The sequence below is a fragment of the Notamacropus eugenii genome, chromosome 3 (genome assembly GCF_028372415.1).
Source record: "Notamacropus eugenii isolate mMacEug1 chromosome 3, mMacEug1.pri_v2, whole genome shotgun sequence".
Taxonomy (NCBI): domain Eukaryota; kingdom Metazoa; phylum Chordata; class Mammalia; order Diprotodontia; family Macropodidae; genus Notamacropus; species Notamacropus eugenii.
In genome coordinates this window covers 481791177-481815312 of record NC_092874.1, presented here as the reverse complement: position 1 = coordinate 481815312, position 24136 = coordinate 481791177, and the positions used below count along the sequence as shown (strand labels likewise).

Here is a 24136-nt window from a genome sequence, read left to right as displayed (position 1 = left end):
AGGTGGCTATTCTTGGCTCTGGATACCAGGAAATTCAGAGAAGGCTCTGATGTCAAGGCTCCGGAATCTTCTGGAGTTCATCAGAAGTTCTTTCCACTTGTCTTCCTCTGCTTTGCCTGAGTTTGCCTCTTGCCCACCAACTTTTCCAAGAGGTCTTCAGGTTCACTCAAACTCAAAGAGCAGCACATTAATGGCAATATTTTTTACATCAAGTAGAGGGAAAAGACCATTTTCTGAAAAATTCAATGAAAAAAAGGTTTTTTTAATTGTTGTAGAAGAAAGGCTTTTGTATTCATTGTGGTTTTGATAGTAATTACTGATATGATCTATTTTGGCCTGAGTTAAGTTGGACCAATATCTTCGGGCAGAATATTATTAACAATGCTGTATTATATACAGCAAAAAGTGTTACTTTTAGAGTCAAGATGATTTGGATTCTTGTTAGTTGTATGACCTTGCTTATAGACTCAGAGTCCTTGCTCATAGAGGAGTTTCAGTCTTCTCCTCCTTAAAATGGGAATAAAGAATACTAGCAGGACATCCCTCAAAAGATCACTGTGAGGATCAAATAAAAGAACTGCTGTAAATTTGCATCTTTGCTCTATCAGAGCTGGGAGGGACCTCAGACACTGTCAAGTCCAACCCCACTGTTTGTTGGTTTTCCCTTTTTAAAGGAAGAAACAAGTATACAGAGAAGAATGATGTGGCCAAGGTCACACTGGTCTTATATTTCAGAGCCAAGACAAACTTCTGTCCTCTACAGGGTCATAGCTCCAGAGCTGGAAGGACTCTCAGAGGCCTTCTGGTCCAGCCCCTCCCCCAGTTTGGAAGTGAGCAAACTAGAGTTATGAGAAGGGACCTAAGTTGCTCAAGGTGACACAAGAAGATGTAGCAGAGTGAACATTCAGCCCCAGGTCCTCTGAAGCCAAGTCCAACACTCTCTCCTATCGCCTGATGCCTCTTTTGCCTTCATTTTGCCTGAACTCATCAGACTAAAGAGCACTTTTGGAACAATGCCCCCACCAGAGATGTGTGAAAGAACCCTAACAGCAAAATCTGAGAAAGTGTCTTATTTTTCTGAGGCTTGAAAATATGTGTGATTTGGACAGAATGTCAAGCTGCCCTGATTTAGATTTGAACCAAGTCCCAGTGTCTACTGACTTCAAATTTTTAGGTTCTTGAGACGAACCCTCAAAAACAGAATTAGACAGCTTCATTAACCACTGCTGTGAGTACAATAAACTATATTCACTGTTTGTACTCTACCTGACTTTCCCAAATCTCAAAGCTTTATGTACAACAAAAACAAAACAAAATACAAACAGAGACAACATTAGCAGGGAGCATTTTTAGGTGTCTAAGGTTTACAAAGCATTTTACAGATCTGATCCTTACAACAATCATGGAAGATAGGCGCAACTACTATCCCTATTGTATAGATGAAGAAACTGAGATAGACAGTGACAACAGAACTCAGAAGATGCCTCATCTTAACAACTGGGAGGACTTCAGATCAACTCCTTTAAGTGAGAAGATGTACAGCAGAGAATGGTGCAGTAACCAGGTAATATGTAAGCAGGCAGAATCTGTTGCCGGACTAACTGAGATAGAAAGAAGAAAAAGAAAATTACAAATGAAGGAAAGACATGTTTTTATCAAAATCCCACTCAAATATAACAATTAAAAGCTATTCATACTTTGTTAGGACAATGGCAGAATACAATTTTTAATTTCAGCTCAAACACTAAGCAGATTATACGAGAAAGGATTGAAAAAGCCATAAAAAGGAAAGTCAAGGGGGCAATACCGGTTTAAAAGTCTGAAAAACATCCTTTTTAGATGACAGAAACCTGGGGCAGAGACAAGAAGGTTTTCTTTCCCATTTAGCATCAAGAGTAATCTCAGTTTAGGCAAAGGCTATGCAGGTGAGCTGAAGACTCTGTTTTGCTTGTATTTCTTCCAATGTCCAGTAACATCTATGTGGGTACTGGTACCCCACTGGAGGAGAAAGTAAAGACACTGGGGATAGGCACATTTTTCTGCTTCCCTGCATATCAAGACAATGGCACATTCCCTGAAAGACTGAAAGGATTACTCCAAGAGAAAAACATTCTAAAGAGACAGTGAGACTCCAACAACTTGAATCAGAAGGCTGGAAGATTGATGAAGGTAGCACAGAAGAGACAAGGAATAAAAGAACTGAATAGGCTTGGGGGAGCTTTGTTGTTGTGGTTTCAGTAGAAGATTAAAGTCTAACCCTAGTGGGAGGAATAAGATGCTGGTGTTCTGTAGAATGATAAGGAGGCCCCACTGCTGCAGTCAAGACAGAGGCATTCAGTTCTGGTTATAGGAAGAAGGGAAAAGCTTGGTGACTCCTTGAGGGAGGGTTCTGATGAAGCCACTGATTGACTCAACATGGCTAGCTGAGAGACATGTTGTTTTCCTAGGTTATGCAAATAGAATGAGATGGAGAGACTTCTGGTGCTTGTTAAATCTAATCACCTAAATCCATTTCTGGTGATTTATGTGGAAGTAAAAGATGCTGCCAGAAGGAAGATCTCTAAGGAATATGAAGTACTAAGGAACTAATGCCTTCAGGGGCACAGATAGCATTTCCATCACTGCTGAAGACTGGGAGTAGGAAATTTGGAAGAAGGGGTATATATAAGAAATAAATCCTGAGTTAACAAGACAGTGTCAAGGAAAGGGATGAGGATTTTCTGTCCCAGGACTACAAGCACAGGAATGGAAAATTTTTGTTCAAGAATTGAAGGTTTCATATGATGACCTGAAGAAAAAAATCTATTTAATTAGAGATATATAGATTTGATTTGGTTTGGTAAGCTTTATGTTGAATATGGTAGTGAAAATAGGGAGATGGAGAAAAAAACTATTCAAATCCATCAAAAAGCAATTATCAACACAAATACCAACTAAGCAAGACATTACAGAGATTCAGAGGCAGAACATAAGATTACGCTGAGAGAAGCTCAGAAATCCATGCAGGTAATGTCTAAGAAGAGAGGCATCCATGGCTCAAACTCTATATACAAATGCTCAGACTATGTATAACAAACACAATGAACAAGTGATTTTAATTCAAGGAGGCAAATTTGATCTCAGATAGCACTGAGACTTAGTGAGATGTGACGTATTTCTGAAATATGGCTCTGAAAGAATATTCCTTATTCACAAGATACAGATTAATTTATGGGGTAGTGGAGTTCAATTTTATGTCAAGAAGACATACTCCATTAGGAAATTAATGAACCAGAGCAGAGGAAACAGAGGAAAAAACAAAAAGGATATTGTACTAGAGTTATACTGTAGACCAGCCAGCCAGAAGGAGCACATGGATGAGTTCCAGGCACAGATCAAGCAGCGTGATATACTGATGTGGAACACCAACTAATGGGATATCTACTAGAGCCCTGGCTCTGTTCAAAGTGGAACAACTAATAAATCCTTTATTTGAATTGATGGTAACTTTTTTCTTCAAAAGGCAGAAAACATGATAAAAGAAATTGCTATTCTGAAATTGATTCTGATCAGAAAGGAGGAACTGGCTGCCAAAATACAGGAAAAATAACAGGAAGCTGGGATGGATGGGGGCATGTCATCTCCAAGGTCAGGAGAGATAAACAGGAGAAATCCAGGCAAGTACCCTGAGGTGCTCCCTAGTTTTGTGAGAGCAAAATTCAGAGGATAGATAAAGGTTAGGTAGGAACTCAAATCCTACAATTCTGAGAAGGAAGTTGGCCCAAGAGGAAGGGAATGCTTTCATGAATAAAATTTAGACAACACACACTCAGATTGTGCTGATGAGGGAGAAAGGGTGGGGCGGGGATGATCAAAGCTGTCTAAGAGGAATCAGACCGCAGAGAAAAACTGTAAACCAACTCAGGTTTTATGAAGATATATCCCAAAGATGGAAAAGTGGAAGGAAATGAGGATAAGTATAAGGAGAGGGATTAGAATGTCAGAAACACTAAATCCAGAATGATCTGAGGATGGCAATAATTGTCTTGTTTTTTCCTTCTCTAAAACTCTTTGTGGTACAGAATCAATACTTAAGGTGGATGGGATGGTGATGGCTATTGGAGGGAAAGAAGAGAGACAGGAGAGAGAAGGATTTCTGGAGTGCTCGGGGCCAGAACACAAATCACCTCATGGCATCTCAGAACGTTGCCCATTCAAGAAAGTTGTTTGTGGATTTGCTTTTAGGTTTGCTTGTGGGGTTTTTTTTAATTTTTACATTCCATCACTACATGGGCATTTTGGAGAAAGATAAACACATAAGAAGTGATCCTTGGAGCAGCCTGTTACCTCCCACCCTTATGGTCAGTCTCCAACAAAAGAAGCCATAAACCTATCCTGTTGTGTCTGGGGACCACTACCAATTCAGCTTGGGCTGGAGACAGTAGCAACATTTAAAATGGGCTCAGTACCTGGTCATGAGCTACATGGACCACAATGATTTTTTAAGGACATATCCCCACCATCTGGATCCCATATGCACTGAGCACTTGTGCATTTTTTTCTTCATGTAATTTATATCTAGGGAATTAACAATGCCCTGGCAAACACTCTGTCCCAGAGCATGGACTTACAGGAGCATGGTATCTGGAGGGGGGTAAGACAAACATGGTCATTTTTATATCACAGTTAAAGGCCAGGAAAAGCAGGAATTGCTTATTTCAACAGGAGAGTGAAAGTCCCACCAAAGTCCCACCAAGAAATGGCAAGAGGAAGCCACTGGTTCATCATGACATCCCCTTCCCCCTTCCCTGGTGATTTATCTGACCCGATGCAGTGAAGTAAATAGAACCAGAAGAACAAGATACACAATAACCACACTAATGTAAATGAAAGGATCCCCCAAAGGAAGTAGGACAGTGAAGGAGTGAAAACTCAAAGAACATCCTGGAGGACAGATGATGGAACATGGCTCCCTGCTCAAGGAAAAGAGGTGAGGGACTGCTGGGACAAAGTATAGCATGCAACATCAGATGTCATCAGGGCTTGGGGTGGGGGGAGGAGAAGGGAAGAATCCTTTCCTGCTCTCCCTTACCACTAGTACCTTCCATTTATCTCATCCCATTGGCATATTGTATGGACATGGTAGTTGCACATTATGCTCCCCCATTAGATTGTGAACTCGCTAAGGACAAGGACTATCTTTTGTCTTTCTTGTATGTCCAGTGCTTAGCATAACATTTGGTAAACAGTAGATGCTTAATAAATGCTTGTCCGGTTCTAAGGTAATTGTGCCTGTGTCCTCAGTGGCCCTCTGCTTTCTGAATTCTCAAATAATTCCAAATAAAGGAGTGGAGCAGCTTTTCAAAGCTGCATTCCTTGGAACCCCCTGGCTTATCAGAAAGGGCCAACTATAAGATAAGCCGCTTGCATGAATTGTTTCACTGAGATTGAGCATGGGGGTCAGGCCAGATGTCTGGCATAGGTAAAGCCCATTTTAGGGGGAACAGGCTCTCTGCTCCCTCCTTTCTTTATTTTCTACTCCAGCTATTGAGTGGTGCTAGTGTTTGGAGCCTAGTAGCTGCAAAGATAGCTCAGATTTCCATTTTAAGGTTTACAAGGTATTTTCCAATGTTAACTCACTGGATCCTCACAACACCCTTAAAGTACAGGTGTCACTATTATCTCATTTCATAGATGAGGAAACTGAAGCAGAAATTAAGTGACTTGTCCAGGTCTCACAGTTATGAAATGTCTGAGGCAGAATTTGAACTCAGGTCTTTCTGACTCAAAGATCCACATCGTGTTGCCTTTCCTGGTGACATGAGAACAGATGGGACCCTGCATATCACCACAGGCCTTGGTCTGCCCCTGGAGCACACCCATACTGCAACAGTACCATACAGAGGGAATGCACCCTATCTGGAAGCGCCAGGACGGTTCTTGGGGCTGCAGCATAAATGCTTCCTATCCTGAAGCTTCTGTTATGCTCAACACCTCCTAAAGATGCCCATTTCCATACCATTAGGGGACATCTGTAATTGTTAGGACACTTTTCCTGAAGCCAAGCCTGCATAGGAGATAGGAAAGGAAGGAGAGCATCCAATTAAAGAGAGCCCTGAATGCCAGGTAGAGAAGGTCAAACTTTACTTGGTGGGCATTAAGAAGCTAAATTTTGTTAGGGTTTTTGTTTGGTTGTTTTTTTCTTTTTCTAATAGAGGAGTTAACAGACTTTTTTTCTTGTAGCAGTATGAAGAATGTATTGGAAGGGAGAGACAGGGGAAGAAGAAAGACAGACCTAAGCTCCATGGTCCAGGCAGGTGGTAATGAGGGCCTGAGATGATTAGAGAGAAAAGAGGACAGATTTGAGAAATGCTTAGATATGGAATTGACAGGCCTTGGTAACTGATTAGATCTGAGTCAAAGAAAAAGAAGATCACAGACATGGGCGACTGGTTGAACTGTGATACCACTGACAGAAATAGCAAAGTGAGAAGGAGGAACAGATTTAGAGGGAAAGATAATGAGCTCAGCATGGGACATATTGCATTTGAGGTGGCAATGGGGCTTCCTTCCGGAGAGAGAGGTCTTGTACGTCGGCAGATGGAGATGTAGGTTTGGAGCTCAGAAAAGAGATCTGGACCAGAGCTGCAAACTTGGGATCATTTGCATAAAGAGGATACTTGGAGCCGTGGACCATAAAGAAGACGGTGAAGGAAGATGGTGGTGAGAGAAGATAAAAGGGCTAAGGACTGTCCCTTGGGAAGGGTCCTTTAGGTGGTCAGGAAGAAGATGGGGAGGGAGTGGGGAACCAGGAGAAGGAGGGATTTCTGAAGTCGAGAAGAGAGAGCAGTCTGGAGAAGCAGGGAGTCAACAGTATCAAGCAGTCAACAAACATTTTAAACATTTATCATATGCCAGACACTGGACTAAGTGCTGGGAATGCAAAGAGACAAAAGACAGTCCCTATTCTCAAGAACAGAGCCTAACAGGGGCAAAATATGCAAACAACTATGAAAAGCTAAGTACAAGAAAAATCGGAGAGAATCAACAGATTAGTAATAATCAAAAACTTCAGAAAGGTCAAGAATGATGAGGTCTGCAGTGAGATCCAGGAGATCATTGGATTGGTTGACCAGAGTGTCAATGGTGAGCTTGGAGAACAGTCATAGTGGAGAGCTATGGGATGATAAGAGCTGTGGAGAGTGAGGAGACAAAAAGCAAAGTGATGCATAGTGACAACTTTTTTAAAGCTACTTTGCAGTGAAAGGCAAGATAAATGGAATAGTAACTGGATGAGCCAGAGGGGTCAAGGGATCTTTTCTTTGTGAAGAATTGGGGAGATCCGAGGCAATGTGTAGGAAAATAGAGAAGCCAGTGATGACAGAGATATTGATGATACATGAGGAAGAGGACAAGGCCCTGGAAGGAGAAAGGAGGACTGGAACAAGAATGTAGATAGAAGGACTCTCTACAGAGATTATTCCAGGTTATAGAAAGAGCAAGAACGTGCCTGATAATTGTAGCATCATAGAGCCAGAAGGCAAACCATATTCCAAATTTTCCAAATTAGGGAACTGAGGGTCACATATTAAAAGATTGTAAATACTAAGATTCAAATCCAGGTCCTCAGGGTACTCTAAGACCTACTCCTACAAGGAATGAGCAATGGTGGAGGGGTGCTGAAAGCAATAATGGTGAACAGTTCCAGATTTGGGGGAGAAGGAAGATGATAAATAATATGATATATCTCTGTGTGTTTGCTCATGAGGATAATCACTGATTGACTGATAACTGATTTCATCTGAGAAGTAAGAGATGAGGTGAACATCACCAGTTTGGGACGGGAGGTGAACTGTGATTTCTAAGACAGAGATAGAAGAATTCAGTGAATGAATAGATAAGAAGCCAAGATTAGGTATAATTGGTAGCAAAGAGGAGGAAAAAAAAGTTTAGATCATGTGCTAGGTTGAGTTAAGGAATTGTCTGGGCAGCAGATGATTGTGAAGGGAGGGTCAGCCAGGGCTGAAATTTGTCATAAGGGAAGTCAGTTCAATTTAGGATAAAACATAATAAGCTTAAGATATGTTGAGTTGGCTATTCCAATGGCTGAATCAGCCCTGGAGTGGTAGTGGAAAAATTGTAGGGTAAAGTTACTTAGGGATGAGGTTCCCAGATCAAGAAGGACTGAGAGTAAAAGTATTCGGGGGTAGTAGGGTCACTTTCAGAGAGCTAGAAGGGACCTTGGAGGCCATGTAGGCCAACAGGTTCATTTAATAGATGAGAAAATGGAGACCCAGAGACTCAGCTAATGAAGCACTAAGGGACATACCATGGATTAAATCTAGGTATGGAAGCAAGTAAAACTAAAGTGTGGGAGACAGACTGAGAAAATAGGGAGCAGTCATAAGACTGGAATCCATGATAAGAATCAAGAATAGGATGCTGCAAGTGAACAAGAGGGAGAGAAGGATCAGAGGCTGTGTTTGGAGAGTGGACTTTCAGGGCTCCATATTGAGATGAAGAGAGAACTAGCCAACTTCCACTTGTCATCCAAAAACCAAAGTCACACCAGACCAGATGGCCTCTGAGTTCCTTTCCAATTCTTAAGTTCTGTGATTTTGATTCTTCTGATGTAAGTTTTGAGGAAGGAATTTTAGACTTGAAAACCAGGTACAAACAATCCACCAATGGATAAAGAAAACAAGTTGGAAGACATTGGTCCCCCAATTTACTAATTTTACTAATTTCTCTTGCCAGTGCAAGGCCATAGAACAGAATTCACTGAATGAGTTCTATTTCAGCCCATTAGAGCTTGAGGTGTCTAGGGCACATCCCATTTGAAATGCCAAATACTAGTTGAGGACGCAAGACTGAAGCAGGGGAGAGACTGAGGCTGGAGATGGGGATCTATGAGAGATCTACCTAGAGAAGAGAGGGAGATCCATGGCACCTGATGAGGTCAACAGCAGAGAGGGAATAATAAGAATGGTGGGTACAGGACGAAGCCTTAGGATGCATCACTTACAGTTAGGAGTCATACTCTAAGTGGCGAACCAGAAAAGGAGACTGAATGGGAAAAGTCAGATAAGCAGGAAGATAATCAGGAGAGACCAGCATTGGGAAAACTCAAAGAAGAGAGCGGTAGGAAATAGATTTCAAAGTAGCAGAGAGATCAAGAAGTATGAAGATGAAGAAAAACTATATGATCTGCCAAATAAAAGGTTTTTAATAGCCTTAGAAAGAGCATTTTTCATTTTACTCGCCCTGACATTTGGCACAGGCCCACTGGCCACAAGGGCTGAGTGGTGTGCTCTCTAGAACTCTCAGTCAAGTGTCAGAAGCAAGATTCTTTGAAGTTGGGTTTTCCTTCCTCTAAGCCCCCTCTTCACTGTTCCATAGTGCCTCTGACACTAAAATGGGACTCCTGTTATCTCAGAATCTGATGTGCTAGATGAGGAAGCAGGAAAAAAACATCAAGAATAATGAACCTGACTAGAACATCCGAGAAGAAATGCACACAAGAGGCAACACAATTCGAGGATCGAGGGTTCAAGATATTTCAAAGAGGGGATGGTATCCAAAAAATGGGTGGGGGAAACCCAGATGGCATTATTATGTAACAAGTCTCCAGAGAAGACATCGGCAAGCACCAAGCAAGTGCCTCCTGTCCTATTTCCACAAAACATTTACAACGATGATCTATGCCTCTCTAGAGGGCATCCTCCATAATAATTTCAGAAGCTTTCACAGATGGCTTTCTAGAGCAGATTTTATCATCAAAATCAGACAATTGGCTGAAAAGGCAGACAATAGAACATGCTCCTTTGTTGTTATCGTTGATTACCACGGAATGAATCAGGTAGAACAGAATTCAATCTCAGAGGTGGATATTTTTTCTTACTAGCTTTTATTAAGCACCAATTTATTATATGCCAGGCACTGTGGTAAGGACAGTATATACAAAGAAAAGAAAAAACATCCCACAGTCTATTGGTTAAGACAACATGCAGACAACTGTCACCAACCAAGATCTATACCACAATCCATTGGGAGTGGTCTCAGAGGGAAGACACAAAGGTTAGGAAAGACAGGGAAAGCTTGACGCACCAGGGAGGACTGGAGCAGATGCTTGAGTCTAGAAAGAAGAGACAAAGAGCGAGAGGATTCCAGAACTAGGGGAGACCCACTGGAGAAAGTGTGACGGGGAGATGAAGTATGGTTTGTGAGAAGGCTAGTGTCACTGGGTACTGTATACAGTTGGTTTAGTCTTAGCATAGAATCAAAGCAAGACAACTTGGATACAAGAAAACAAAGCACAAAAATAAACCATCTCCTGAGAAAGTGAGAGTCTGCCTCTCTTAGACCCTGAAAATTTTCCCAGAAACAGGACTGATCCAAACACATGGGGTCTAAGAAATTTCTTATGCTTAAGTCTACCCCTAAACTAGGCAAAAGAATGTCAACAACACATCTTGACAAGAAGCCCAATTCACAATCCATTAGGGCTATTTATCAGATGAGGACACACGAAGTCTGCAGGAGAGATCTTTGTCTCACAGCCTGAGATGTAAGGATCTGGGTCTACTGGGAGCTTGAACTTTACAAGGGTGATGTTTTCCCTCATCTCAAGAGTCCAGTCTCATCTAATCAATCAAGGAAGACAGCAGACTCAGTAGACAAGTTCAATAAGGAGACATGTCACCACTCTCACGTTAGCCTGTCATCCCTTTGTCTCAAACCTTGACCATATTGGCCACTCTTAACTATAACTCTGAGAACTTTCCAACCAAATGTCCATTTGTCCAAGTAGCAGGAATGAAGATGGGGAGACTGGGTGTTATGTGAATCTCATGGATGACATCCCATATAAGTTCTAAACCTCATACATACAGTGCTTTAACCACTGCCAAGTAAACACTCACACACATACACACGCATCATCATTGTCATCATCATCATCATCATCATCATCATCATCATCATCATCATCATCTTTCTTGATCCTCCCAACAATCCTGCAGGACAAGTGCTATTATTATCCTCATTTTGTGGATGAAGAAACCGAGGTTCAGTGAGCTATGAGATATTCTAGGGTCACAGAGCTCTGACGTATTCAAGGGACAATTCTAAACCCGGTCTTCCTGAGTCACAAGTTGGCTCTCCATCCTTTGCGATGCTTTGCCTCTCTCTTTGCCAGGTGCCATAATGTTTCTGCTTCCTCCTTAACTGTGGTTAGGCACTGAAGTGAGACATTAAGATTGCTCCAGTTCTCTCCAACTAGACATGCAAAGAGTATGTTGATCCTTGTACCCTATAGCAAAGGGGCTGCACATCCTCCTTTAGCGGAGAGTGTCAGTCCCAGGATGATTACTATCCCAAGAGCTGACAAACTTAGTCCCTTCTACCAGTAAATAGTAAGAGCACTTAAGCTGATTTCTCTTGAGTTACTTCTTGTCTACCACTATCTAATATTCCAATCGTGCTTTATTTCTATTTTAAATTCTCTGCAGAACAGGCAGTGTTTGGAGTAGGACTCTAAGGAGATGGGGGTAGGCGGTGAGCACATTCCAGATAAGGACCCATACATGCCTTTGGAAGTGGCAACAGGAGCTCAAGGCTGAGGGACATTATGGTGGTAGATTTCTAGTCCTGGCTGTCAGAGTAGGACCTCCTCCTTCCCCTCAGAGGTGAGAGTCCCCAAACACCATGGCATGTCACAGAAAAGCAGCTCTGAACAAGGGGATAGTCTTCTATTTCATTGTATTTCATTGCTGTGCATGGGTGCGGCTCTTCCTGTTCAGTTCCAACTGATCTTCTCTGGAAGTTCTTGTGGCTTTTTAGTACATGCCAGCTTGGCATATGACAAGAGAGGCCTTGATGGTCACTGCTGCCCTGGGAAGGGCAATGGAGCTGGAGGACATGCCTTCTGAGGCCACAAAGTCCAAGAAGGGATTAGGAACAGAAATCTCTGCTGGTCAGCAAGATCTGCCCCACCCATGAGGAGGAAGGAGCCACCAGGGTAGGCATCAGCCCAAAGTTCATTTGCTGATCCTCTTACTGGAATTAAGAAACTCTTCACATTGCCACAGAAAACTGGAAAGTCTGGGTGCCCCAAATTAAAATCAGGTTGAAGCCGGCAAGTGGAGAGGCAATATCTCCCAGTGGTCCAGCTTAGTTTCACTGGAAAATTCCCATCCTCTGTCCTGGGCTCTTGCCCCTCTTCCAAGACACCAGCCAGCAAATTCTAACTCCTTCACCAAATGCTTTTCCCTTATTTAAGTTGTGGGGGGGGGGGGGTCTCATTTCCAAGCAGCAGGTGCTGGATTCTAGTGAAACTTTTCCACCACAGAATAGCTAACAGCATCAGCAGCACCTTCCACCCACACAGTCCATCATCACCTTTGATCACCAGCCATTTGGACTGGGAGCTTTTCAGTTTCCTGGGCTGGATGAGCTCAGTCCAGAAGCTGTTTTTGTGTGTTTCCTTGCCTATTTCCTCACCCCACCAGTAGCTGCTCTTTCCCTCATTTTGCTCCATAAGCAGGAAGATCTTTCTGCACACTTGTACATGGGGCTGGGATTGGGGAGTGAGAAAGAGGATTTGGTTTTTCCATTTTTAAATAAGGAAAGTTCCAATACGAGGATGTCTGCTAGAAAAACAAGCAAGTAAAATCCAGCATCCTGCTGGAAACCAAACTGGGGGTCCAGACAACTCTTTGACCCTACACCATATTCACTGCATCAGTTAATCCCTTGGTCACTCACAGCAGTGCACAATTTTTCTACTTTTCTGCTAGGTTGCCATATTTTATCCCGATGGTGGCAGATAAAGGTCCTTGCCAAATACTTCCTAAATTTCTAAAGGAAACACAATCTCTCTCTCCACATATAAGGGCTGTGTACAAGATTTTAAAAAAATACAACTAACAGGTCCCATAAAACTATGAGTTACTGTGAAGGAGTAAGAAGAGAGATCCTACGCGTGGAGCCCTGGTCAGGCATTGCACTGGATAGTACCCCGGAAAGGGCCCACATGGTCACCATTTGACGAGTGATGCCCAGACTTCTACCAATGTCCTGTTCTCTAAATGGAGAAGCCAGACTATTCCAGGGATGAACTTTCCCTGAACCTCACCTTGAGACTTTTGAAAGCAGACGTAGTATGACTCCAAGGAAGCAAAGCTATGATTAGAAGGGAAAGTGTCACCCCAAATAATATTTAAAGGTGGGGTTCTTCATCATGAGCTTCCCCCCACCATTTCCTGAAAGCCATCCCTCCAGGCAGTCCCAGCTCTTGCTTTGGTCAAGAGGCCCCAAGGTCTAATCTTCTCCCTGGCGCATGTAAAAATGTTTAACGCTCACTCACATACCTCTGGTAGATTGGCCAGGTTCTTTGAATGATTTCTCTACCAGCTGTTCCCAGCCTGATTCAATGAGCAGAATTTCCTGCTAAATCACTGGCTATTCCCTACTGCCACTGCCTCCACTTCTGAATCTTACAGGTGTAGGGCATGTTTGCAACACGTGTGCATCCTCTCACAGGGAGAGGGAACAGAAAATCATAAAATCTAATACTTGGTGTAATTTTCCTGGACCCTGAAGCTTCCCCGACTGCAAGGTGCCAGGAGTGACTTCACCGCATGGTTGTGTACCTGCTGTCGGGGAGGGCGGTGTTCAAATGACTTTCAAAGCCAGCTGCTATTATTATTATCACTCATTTCTATTATTATGAAAGGTAATCCTTGACGGTCTTCTTCCCCCAAATTCCATTTAATATATATTTTTTAAAAAAAGACAACAACTGACTGAGCTGGGCTTGGGAAAAGATACCAGCTGTCATCTTTACCTGTTGTGTTTGTGTCTCCAACTTCATTCACGCTCTCTCTAGACACTCAAGAAGATGGAATTTCAAGGGAAAAAAACAAAACACAAAAGGACACAGCCAGACCTTTGGAGCTTCCTGGGGCTTGTTTGCTTTCTTCTTTCTAGCCGACATATATATAGGTTTACAAAGCTGTGTGTGTGTGTGTGTGTGTGTGTGTGTGTGTGTGTGTACACATATATAATTTTATTTGGTCCTCTCAACATTATCTTATGGCAATAATCATCATTGACCCATGAGTGCAAGCCCTGCCCCCCCAACATACACACACACACACACACACACACACACACACACAATTTGTGAGTGATGAACTGGCTACTCAGAGACCTGTAGATTCACACAGCACCTTATCTAACAGTATAATTTTTTCATTTATTTTCCATATATGTTATTTAGCTGGATTTCTGTTGTTCCCACCACAGCCTGCCCCTGCAGCTCACTGGAAGCTCCTTGAGGGCAGCATTTCCCTTTTGACTTGGAATCCTTAGTGTCTTGTCAAGAGACTTCCACCAAGGAAAAGTTTCATAAATCCCCTTGGACAATTGAAAGCCCTTGGAATTTGGGATTTCTCTTAATTACTACCCAGACAACCTGCAGGCAGAGTTTAATTGCATCTGTTCCCTAACAAAACTTGCAAGAACTGAAAGCAGAGCTCAAGACCAACATTTGCCATGCATCTTTGAAGAGATAAGACAGTCTGGGGCCCTTGCCCACAGTAGAAATTTCTTCATTGCCTTTCCTATATCTTCACCTCCTGTTCCCCTATCTCCTCCTTCATCCTTATTTGGAGAAGAGAGCTAAGAAAACAGTTGTCCTGCCCCATCTCCTCTCCCTGTTCCTCCCCCACCCCCTCAGCCTCCTTTTTCTCCATCTTTGCTTTGAAATAGCAACTCGGCTGGGTTTGTCAGCTGATGCTCCAGGGCTTGGAGACTATCAATCCACTTCACAGCTGGAGGCAGAGCCCTTTCCTTAGGGAACACTTTTGTATAAAGGAATGTGCTTTGTCTTCATCAGGACAGACTGAATTAAATGAAAGGAGTAAAAGCTGCTTGTCACTGGCTGGGATGAGGGGAGGAGAAAGTTGTGTTACTTTTTGATGCTTAAATACCAGCCCTCTAACTTTTTACAATTTACATTTCCCATCTCTCATTTCTCCTGTCCAAAGACTATTGGTCTGCAGATAGAGGACCTGGGTCCAAATCTCGTCTCTAGTACTTGCTACCTGTATGGTTCGGAGCAAGTCTATAAACCTCCCTTAGTCTAATCTAGAAAGTGATGGGGCTGAACTGGATAGCTCTGGGCTTCTGTCTACCTCCCCATCTCTGATGCCACAGCCCTATAATCCATCCTACGTATAGCAAATGAAGTATCAGATAGGAAACCTTTCTGAGCACCCCACCTCTGACAGAGGAGTCCAGGGATCAATCAATCAATTAATTAACATTTATTGAGTATTTACTAGGTGCTAGGCACTGTGCTAAGAGCTAAGGATACAAAGAGGGCAAAAGAGAGTGGCCACTTAACCCTTATTTCTGAAATTTGATAGGAAAGGAAATCTTAACTAATCATGGCAGTCCTTTAAGCCCTTAACAAATTATCACTCTCCCCTCTTTTCACTTGCAAATACAAATAGCATAAAATGAAAAAAGAAAAAAGCTTTTTGGTGAAAATGGCACATTAAGCTTCAGACATTCAGATAATCTTCTCCTCTCCATATAAAGTAAAAATGGGAGAGAAAATCCCAGAAAGCTATCACAAGAAAGGGACCTTGCAAATCACCTACCCCAGTTGTTTTAATAGGCACATGAGAAAACTGAGGCACAGGATGACTTAGTGACTTCTCAAGGTGACACTGTGAGTATCAGAGCTGGGACCCTCAATCCAATTCTCTAGACTAGAGCAGGCTGTCTTCACCTCAATTGCCTTTTAGATATTTCAAACTGGATGTCCCAAAGACATGTCACAAGCTTCACTGTTTTTATCCAAAATAGTTTTCCCTCCCTAACCTAATAGACTTAAGTGTGCATTCAATTAGCTAATTGAACTGTTCTTGTGTGTCAAGTGTGCGTGTGTATGTGCATGTGTGTGTGTGCGTGTGTGTGTGTCTGTATGTGATAGATTTTGAGTTAGATGATGTGAGCTCCAGCTCTGGGCTTCTCACTGTTTAGCTGTATGACCTTGTGCAAGTCTCAAAACTTTTCTGAGCACTGGTTCCTCATCTGTGAGATGAGAGTGGTTGAATTCGATAGCCTCTAAATTTGCTTCCAATTCCACATCTGTGATTTCATAAACCTCTGACAACACCCAAATGATAGAACCTCCATCAACTTTGTTGCGAGTCTTAAATGAAATAACACATGTCAAGTGCTTTGCAACCTTAACGTACTACAGAAATGCCAGCTTTAAGCTCCTCCCCACCCAAGGGTTCCTGATTTAACTCCTGCCCTGCCTTAAGGGACTAGAAGGCTATAATCCCATAACTTGATTGACTTATAGCTTTCTGCTCCAACTTGTCTGCTCGGGTCAATAAACCAAGAGGGCCCCGGGTCTGACCAAAAGCACTGAGAGAAAGAGTGAATGAGTGGTCTCTGAAAGATACTGGAGCATGAGGGAGGCATTGTGTGATGGGAGACCAGGACGTATGATTCTGATTTTTTAAGCAAGTGAAGAAAGTTTAGGAAAGTGAAATTTTCCCAATAAAATGTCATGTTCATTAGATTTGCTGAAGACATATAGCTAGAAAGGACTGCTAAAATAAGCGATGCCTGAATCAGAATGCAAGCATACTTCCACAGGTTTGGCACTGAACTGGATGAACTGAATGAGACTGTGTTGAAGAGAATACAGACTCTTATACCTGAGCATTTTCATGATCAGAGAAGGCATCTCTGGAAGCAAAAACACACAGGCTTCCAGTGGCCCACCAATGGGCCATGAAGATCGGGAAGGAGAAGAATGGATTGCCCACCATACACATCTACCTCTATAAATAAGCAAGACATTCAGAAAGATATATGAGAAATACCTCTATGTTAATTGCTACAAACACATTTCATCCAACATAAAAGTGTTTGAGACACATTTTAAAGTCCTCATGAGAATAATAACAGCTAGCAATTGCATGCTGCGTTAAGGTTCCCAGGAGAAATTTACACACTACTTCATCTGATCCTCATGACAACACTAGGAGGAAGGCACTATGATTATTGCCACTTTAAAGAGGGGAAATTGATATAGACAGAAGTTGGGTGACCTGCCTAGGGCCACATGGTTGACCTATCCACTTGGCATATAAGTGATAATATTCTTCCTTGGATTATACACTATTTATTGCCTAACAGTATTTTTCTCCACAAAAAGCCAGAAACAAAGAGATAACATACATTAATAAAATAGAAAATTTGTTGGCCCCTTCATAACCCAAGGAGGAAAACTGTGTCCATGTGTCTTAAAGCTAGTTTATAGATGAATCAAGAAACATCTTCCTAATACAGAGATACTAAAAGTTGCTGGAAATAGACTTCTCTGGTCAAGGGAGAAGGCAAAATATTTTGTTCTAAATTCCAAGTTGGGGAAAGGGATGTAAAGCCAATATATCAAAGGGAATTGAGCATTTGTGCTGAACTCTCCCAACACAACCCTCTAAACAACTTTTTTTAAAAAAATTCTTCATATCAAATTCACATAAAAGAGATGCACAAGGAGATTTTGCACAATGGCAAGGAAAGCAGAAGGAGTAAACAATGCTTGAACCTCACTCAGGTTCTCACCAGTTCTCAGAGATGAAGTGGTTCAGAGAGGGAATACTATTCATGGTTGAATATAAAAATTGATCTAACATAACAAGTAGGAGAAAGAGAGATTAGTAAGAGGGAGAATAAATTAAGGGAGAAGATCAAATGTAAACAGGTTTTTGATGGGACAGGGTAAAACAAAGAAGAGGATAAATAGAAAAGAATATGATGGAGGGAAATACATAGTATTCATAATTGTAAACATAAATGGAATGAATTCATCCATTAAAATGGAAGTGAATAGCATAATGGATTAAAATCCAAAATCCTTCAATATGTTATGTTTACAAGAGATACATTTGAAACAGAAAGATGCACACAATGTTAAAATAAGAGGTTGGGACAGAATCGATTTTGTTTCAGATGAAGTAAAAAAGACAAAAGAGCAATCATGATTTCAGACAAAGCAAAAGCAAACACAGACCTAATTAAAAGAAATATTCAAGATTTTGCTAAAAAATTATCATAGACAATGAAATAATATCAATATTGAACATATCTACCAAGTGGCATAGTATCAAATTTGTTGAAGAAAAAGTTAAATGAGTTACAGGAGGAACTAGGCAGTAAAATTATACTATTGGGGGACCTCAATTTATCCCTTCAGACTTAGAGAAATCTAACCATAAAATAAAAAAGAAAGAAGTTAAAGAACTTAATAGAATTCTAGAAAAGTTATATATGAGAGATTTCTGAAGAATATAGAATGGGGATAGAAAAGAGTATATCTTCTTCTCAAAGCACCTTCACAAAAAATGATCATATAGTATGTCATAAAAACTTCACAAACCCTTTTAGGATCATATGATAAAATTACAGTCAATAAAGGGCCTTGGAATCATAGATTAAAATTAATTGGAAACTAAATAATCTAATCTTAAAGAATGAGTGGGTCAAAAAACAAATCATGGGAGCAACTAATAAATCCATTAAAGATAAGAACAAGACAATATGTCAAAGTTTGTGTAATGCAGTCAAAATAGTACCTAAGAGAAAATTTTATCTCTGTTTACATCAGTAAAAGAGAGGAAGAGTGAATCAATGAATTGGACATCTACATTAAAAGAAAAACTAGATAAAGAACAAATTTAAAATCCCCAACTGAACACCAAATTAGAAATTCTGAAAATCAAAAGTGAGAGTAATAAAACTGAAAGTAGAAAAAATTAAACTAATAAATAAATACAGGAGATGGTTTTATTAAAAAAAACTATTGACTAACTTGATTTTAAAAAAATACCAATATCAAAATATCCAATCAATAAAGATGAAATTAAGGTAAATACTAGGAGGTGTTTTGCCCAAATATATGCCAATAAAAATGACATTCTACATGAAATAGATGAATGTTTACAAAAATATAAACTGCCAAGATTAACTAAAGAGGAAACAGAATACTTAAATAGCTTTCTCTTTAAAAAATGAAATTAAGCCATAAATGAGTTCCATAAGGGCAAAAAAAAAAAGACCAGATGGATTTGGTAAATTCTACTAAATATTTTTTAAAAACAAGTAATTTCAATATTATATAAAATGTTTAAAAAAGGAGTCCTACCAAATTCCTCCCATGGCACAAATATGGTTTTGATACCTAAATCAGGGATAGCAAAAACAGAGAAATAAAATTATAGATCAGTTTTCCTAATCAATATTGAAGCAAAACATTCAACAAAATACTAGCAAGCACATTACAGCAATAGTTAAGACATAATAAACAATGACTAGGATGGATTTATACCAGGAATGTACAGTTGGTTTCATGTTACAGAAACTATAAGCACAATTGGCCATATTAATAACAAAAACAACAAAATTATATGTTTATTGTAATAGAAATAGAAAAAGCTTTTGACAAAATACAGCACTCACTCCTATTAAAAAGACCCAGAAAACACAGAAATAAATGGAGCTTATAAGTAGTATCTACCAAAACCCAAGAGCAAGCATTATTTGTAATGAGGATAAACTAGAAGCTTTCCCAATAGGATCAGGAGTAAAACAAAGCTGTCCATCATCACTGTCATTATCCAATATTATACTAGAAATGGTAGCTACAGCAATCAGACAAGAAAAAGCAACAGAAAGAATAAGACTAGGAAATAAGGAAACAGAACTATCAGTCTTCTGGTATAGGGAAACCTAGAGAATCAACTAAAAAGAGGTGAAAAAATTAAGAGCTGTAGCAGAGTTGCAAGATATAAAATAAACCTAAATAAATCCTCATTATTTTTATATATTACCAACAAATTTCAGCAGCAAGAGATAGAAAGAGAAATTCCACTGAAAATAATGACAGATGGTAAGAAATACTTCAGAGTCCACCTGCCAAGTATACACAGGAACTATATGAACTACAAAACACTTTTCAAATAAAGACAGATCTACACAACTGGAGAAATGTTTATTGCTCACAAGTAACCTGAGTGAATATAATAAAAATGATAATTCATTTACTCATCCAACGCCATACCAATCAAATTATCAAAGAATTATTTTATGGACTAAGAAAAAATAATAAATTCATCTGTAGGAACAAAAGGTCAAGAATATCAAGAAAATTAATTTAAAAAAAAAAAAAGAGGGAAGGTGTCCTAACAGTACCAGATTTTAAACTATACTACAAATCAGGAATTGAAACAATCTGTTACTGGTTAAGAAACAAAGTGATTGATCAATGGAGTTAGGTAGACAATAGATAGAAGTAAATGATCTTAGTAACCTAGCATTTGATAAACCCAAAGATCCAAGTTTTTGGAGAAAGAACTCACTATTTTACAAAAGCTGCTGGGAAAATTGGAGAGCAATTTGGCAGAAACTAGGCATAGATCAACATCTCACAGAGTATATACCAAGATAAGGTAAAAAGGGGTACATGATTTAGATATAAAAGGTGATATCAGAAACAAATTAAGGAAGCATGAAAAGAAATTTACCTATCAGGTTCATGGATAAAGGAAGACTATGAACAAGCATGAGATAGAAAGGATGGCAGGAAGTAAAATGAATAATTTTGGTTATATTAAATTGAAAAGGTTTTGCACATAACTAATGCAGCCAAAATTAGAAAAGCAGAAAACTGGGCAGAGGGGAGAACTTACTGCAAATTTCTCTGATAAAGGTCTCATTTCTCAAATATATAGGGAACTGAGTTAAATTTATAAAAATGGAAAACATAAATGGTCAAAAGATATGAACAAGCAATTTTCAGATGAAGAAATCAAAGCCATCAATAGTCAAAGGGGAAAAAAGCTCTAAATCACTAATAATTAGAGAAATGTAAATTAAAATAACTCTATAAATTAAGATACCTATCAGATTGGCTAAGGTGACAGAAAAGAAAAATGACAAACACTGGAGAGAATGTAGAAAAATAGGAACACTAATGCAATCCTGGTAGAGTTGTAAACTAGAGAACAATTTAAAACTATGCCCAAAAGGTTTTAAAACTGTTCATACCTTTGACCCAGCAATACCATTATTAGATATATATCCCAAAGAAATCAAAGAAAAAGAAAAAGGACCCTTATGCCCAAAAATACTGACAGCAACTTTTTTTGTAGTGGCAAAGACCTGGAAATTGAGGGAATGCCCATCCATTGGGGAATGGCTGAACAAGTTGTGGTATATGATTGTGACAGAATACTACTGTGCTATAAGAAATGATGAGCAGGATAATTTTAGAATAACCTGAGAAAATTTAGATAAACTGATGCAAAGAGAACTAGAAGATCATTGTACACAGTAACAACAATATTATATGAATAATCAAACATCAAAGACTTAGCTATTTTGATCAAAACAACAATCCAAGGCAATTTCAAAGAACTCATAATGAAAAATGCTACCCACCTCCGAAAGAATTGATGAAATGAGTACACATTGAAGGAGATTTTTTTTTCACTTTCTCCATTTTCCTGCTTTTTTTCACAACATGATTAATGTATAAATATGTTTTGCAGGATGTTATATTTATCTATCTGTATCTTTCTATCTATCTATCTACATATATAATGAGGGTTGTATTTCCTGCCTTCTCCATGGGTGGGAGGAGTGGAGAGAATGTGTAATTGAAAATAAAAAATTTAAAAATAAATAAATATCAAGGACTTCCAAGCCTTGGGACCATCGTGTGCCATTGAAGAAATCAATTTCACTTTCAAGAAGTCTTAGGTTGGATTAAATGCACCAAGATCCCTCAAAATTATTGCACAGCCCCTTCACTGATTTTCTTCATTTCCAGCTTCTACCCTCACCAATCCATTCTATGCACAACTGCCAAATGAGCATTCCTAAAGTGACCTAATCAGGTCATTCTTCTGTTGAAGAAGCTTCTGAAGCTCCATTACCTTTAAGAGACCATGAAAATGCCTCAATTTGCCAATTCAAACCTTTAAAAGTCTAATTTCAGACTGCCTTTCCAAGCTGATTGCTCATAACCTCCTCACATACTCTAAGCTTCTGTTACATGACCCTCCTCCCAATATGACATTCCATGTTTCCCCATGCCTTTGCTCAGACTGTCTCCCACAGCTGGGATGTGTCTGCTCCTTGTAACCCCTAGTTTCCCTGATGGCTCAGCTAAAATGATCCTTTCTTTAATAATTTTTCCAATTAGTAGTAGTATTTCCCCTACAACACTTGTATATACAATCTGCATTTATGTATCTGTGAACACAGTCTCACTAGTAGAATCTATATGCTCCTGGAAAGTAGGAATTGTATGACTTCGATCTTTTTCTCTCCAGTGCCTAGTACAATGCCTAGCATGTAGTTGATACTTAGTAAGTTCTTATTGATTGATTAATTGGCTTAGAATGAGATTCTATGGTTCTGACATTTGGGGGAGGGGAAGTCATATTTAATCATAATTAAATTCCATAGGGACAAAACGCAAGGCACACTTAAAGGTATACACATGCTATCAAGATCAGAACTCTTGGATTGCAACAATAGAAAGAAACTAGAGTGTCAGAGAGGACCACAAGCTGAGAGTGCATTGAGTTTCTAAGGGCTATCTTAAAAAGTGTTGGCTTACATTAAGACCTGACCTGCAGAGCCCAAGATATATAATAGGGCTAGACATTAATCAGACGATGATGATGATGATGGTAGTAGCCAACATTTAAGGTTTACAAAGAACTTTACCAATATTATCTCATTTACTCTTCACAGCACTGGGAGGTAGGTATTATTATGATCCCCATTTTACAGATTGGGAACCTGAGGCAAAGAGAGGCTAAGTAACTTGTCCACAGTAAGTATCTGAGACAGGATTTGAACTCAAGTCTTTCTGACTCCTGTTCCAGTCTTACCCATCACACTACCTAGCAGCATTGCTAAATATTAGCAATTTTAATTGATACATTTTGAAAAATACTGCCATAGTATCACCATAAATATTGATAATTCTTTTGGATAACACAACTTGAACAATCACAAAGCACTTTATATGTGTAATCTCGTTTGATTCTAGACGGCACCACAGTGGAGAGAGTTCCAGAACCAAAGTCAGGAAGACCTGAATTCAAATCCAGCCTCAATCACTTACTAGCTGTGTGACCTTGGGCAAATCGCTTCATGTCTGTGTGCCTCAGTTTTCCATTTGTCAAGCAAGGACAAGAAGAAGCACTTACCTCCCAAGGTATTTTATGAAAACTAAGTAAGGTAACATGTAAAAGTACTTTTCAAATTTTAAAGTACTACTTAAATTCAAGGTGTTATATTATTATTATTATCTTTTCAAGAACTGTCAGACACAGGAGCTATTATTATCCTCATTTGACAAATCAGGAAACTGAGGCTCAGAAGAGTATGTACCTGGCTAAGAATCAGACAACTAAGAAGGTCTGGATTAGGATTCGAACTCTGGTCTTCCTGACACCAAGTCCTGGTCTCTAGCCACCACCCCATTGTGAGGATCTCCAGTTGGGATAGTAGAGAGTTTGGAAAATCAACCATAAGGATTGAAAGAACATAAAATGAAAACAAAGGAAAAGCTAAGGGAAGTGAGCACTTCCTCTTCCAAGACTGAGGGTGTTGTGAGTCAGGTCCTCTGGGCCTTTGGAGATAGTGTTCTCCACTTGCAGGGTGAGGTAGAGAAGAGGAAGCTGGGGGCGGGGGGGAACGTGTTGGTTAACCATTGATCACCAAGAAGATTGCAAAAACCATAACAGATCCCCAGGGAGGTTTTGCCTGCCTCTCCCTGGAGTCAGGATGGCATCCAAAAAGCTTTCAGGGCCCCTTCCTCTCTGGGATTTTATAGTCATATCATGTCTACTTATTGCCAAAAGTTACCAAGAAGATTCCTTTAGTTGCCAGCATAATAGTGAATAGTGCTAGTTTTGAGGTCCCAAAGACCTGGTTTCCAGTTCTGTCTGATACATACTGATTATGGGACCTCTAGATAATTCATTTACTCTCTAATGTGCCTCAAGGAGATGCCTAGGACTGATCTACCCACTCATAGAGCATAAGTTCA

General features: G+C 40.0%; 1 protein-coding gene across 1 annotated transcript in view; it reads right to left on the bottom strand.

Moving 5' to 3' along the window:
- The window catches only part of SUGCT (succinyl-CoA:glutarate-CoA transferase), a 634978-nt gene that overhangs the window by 24075 nt on the left and 586767 nt on the right, over nucleotides 1-24136 (bottom strand). The window lies entirely within an intron of this gene.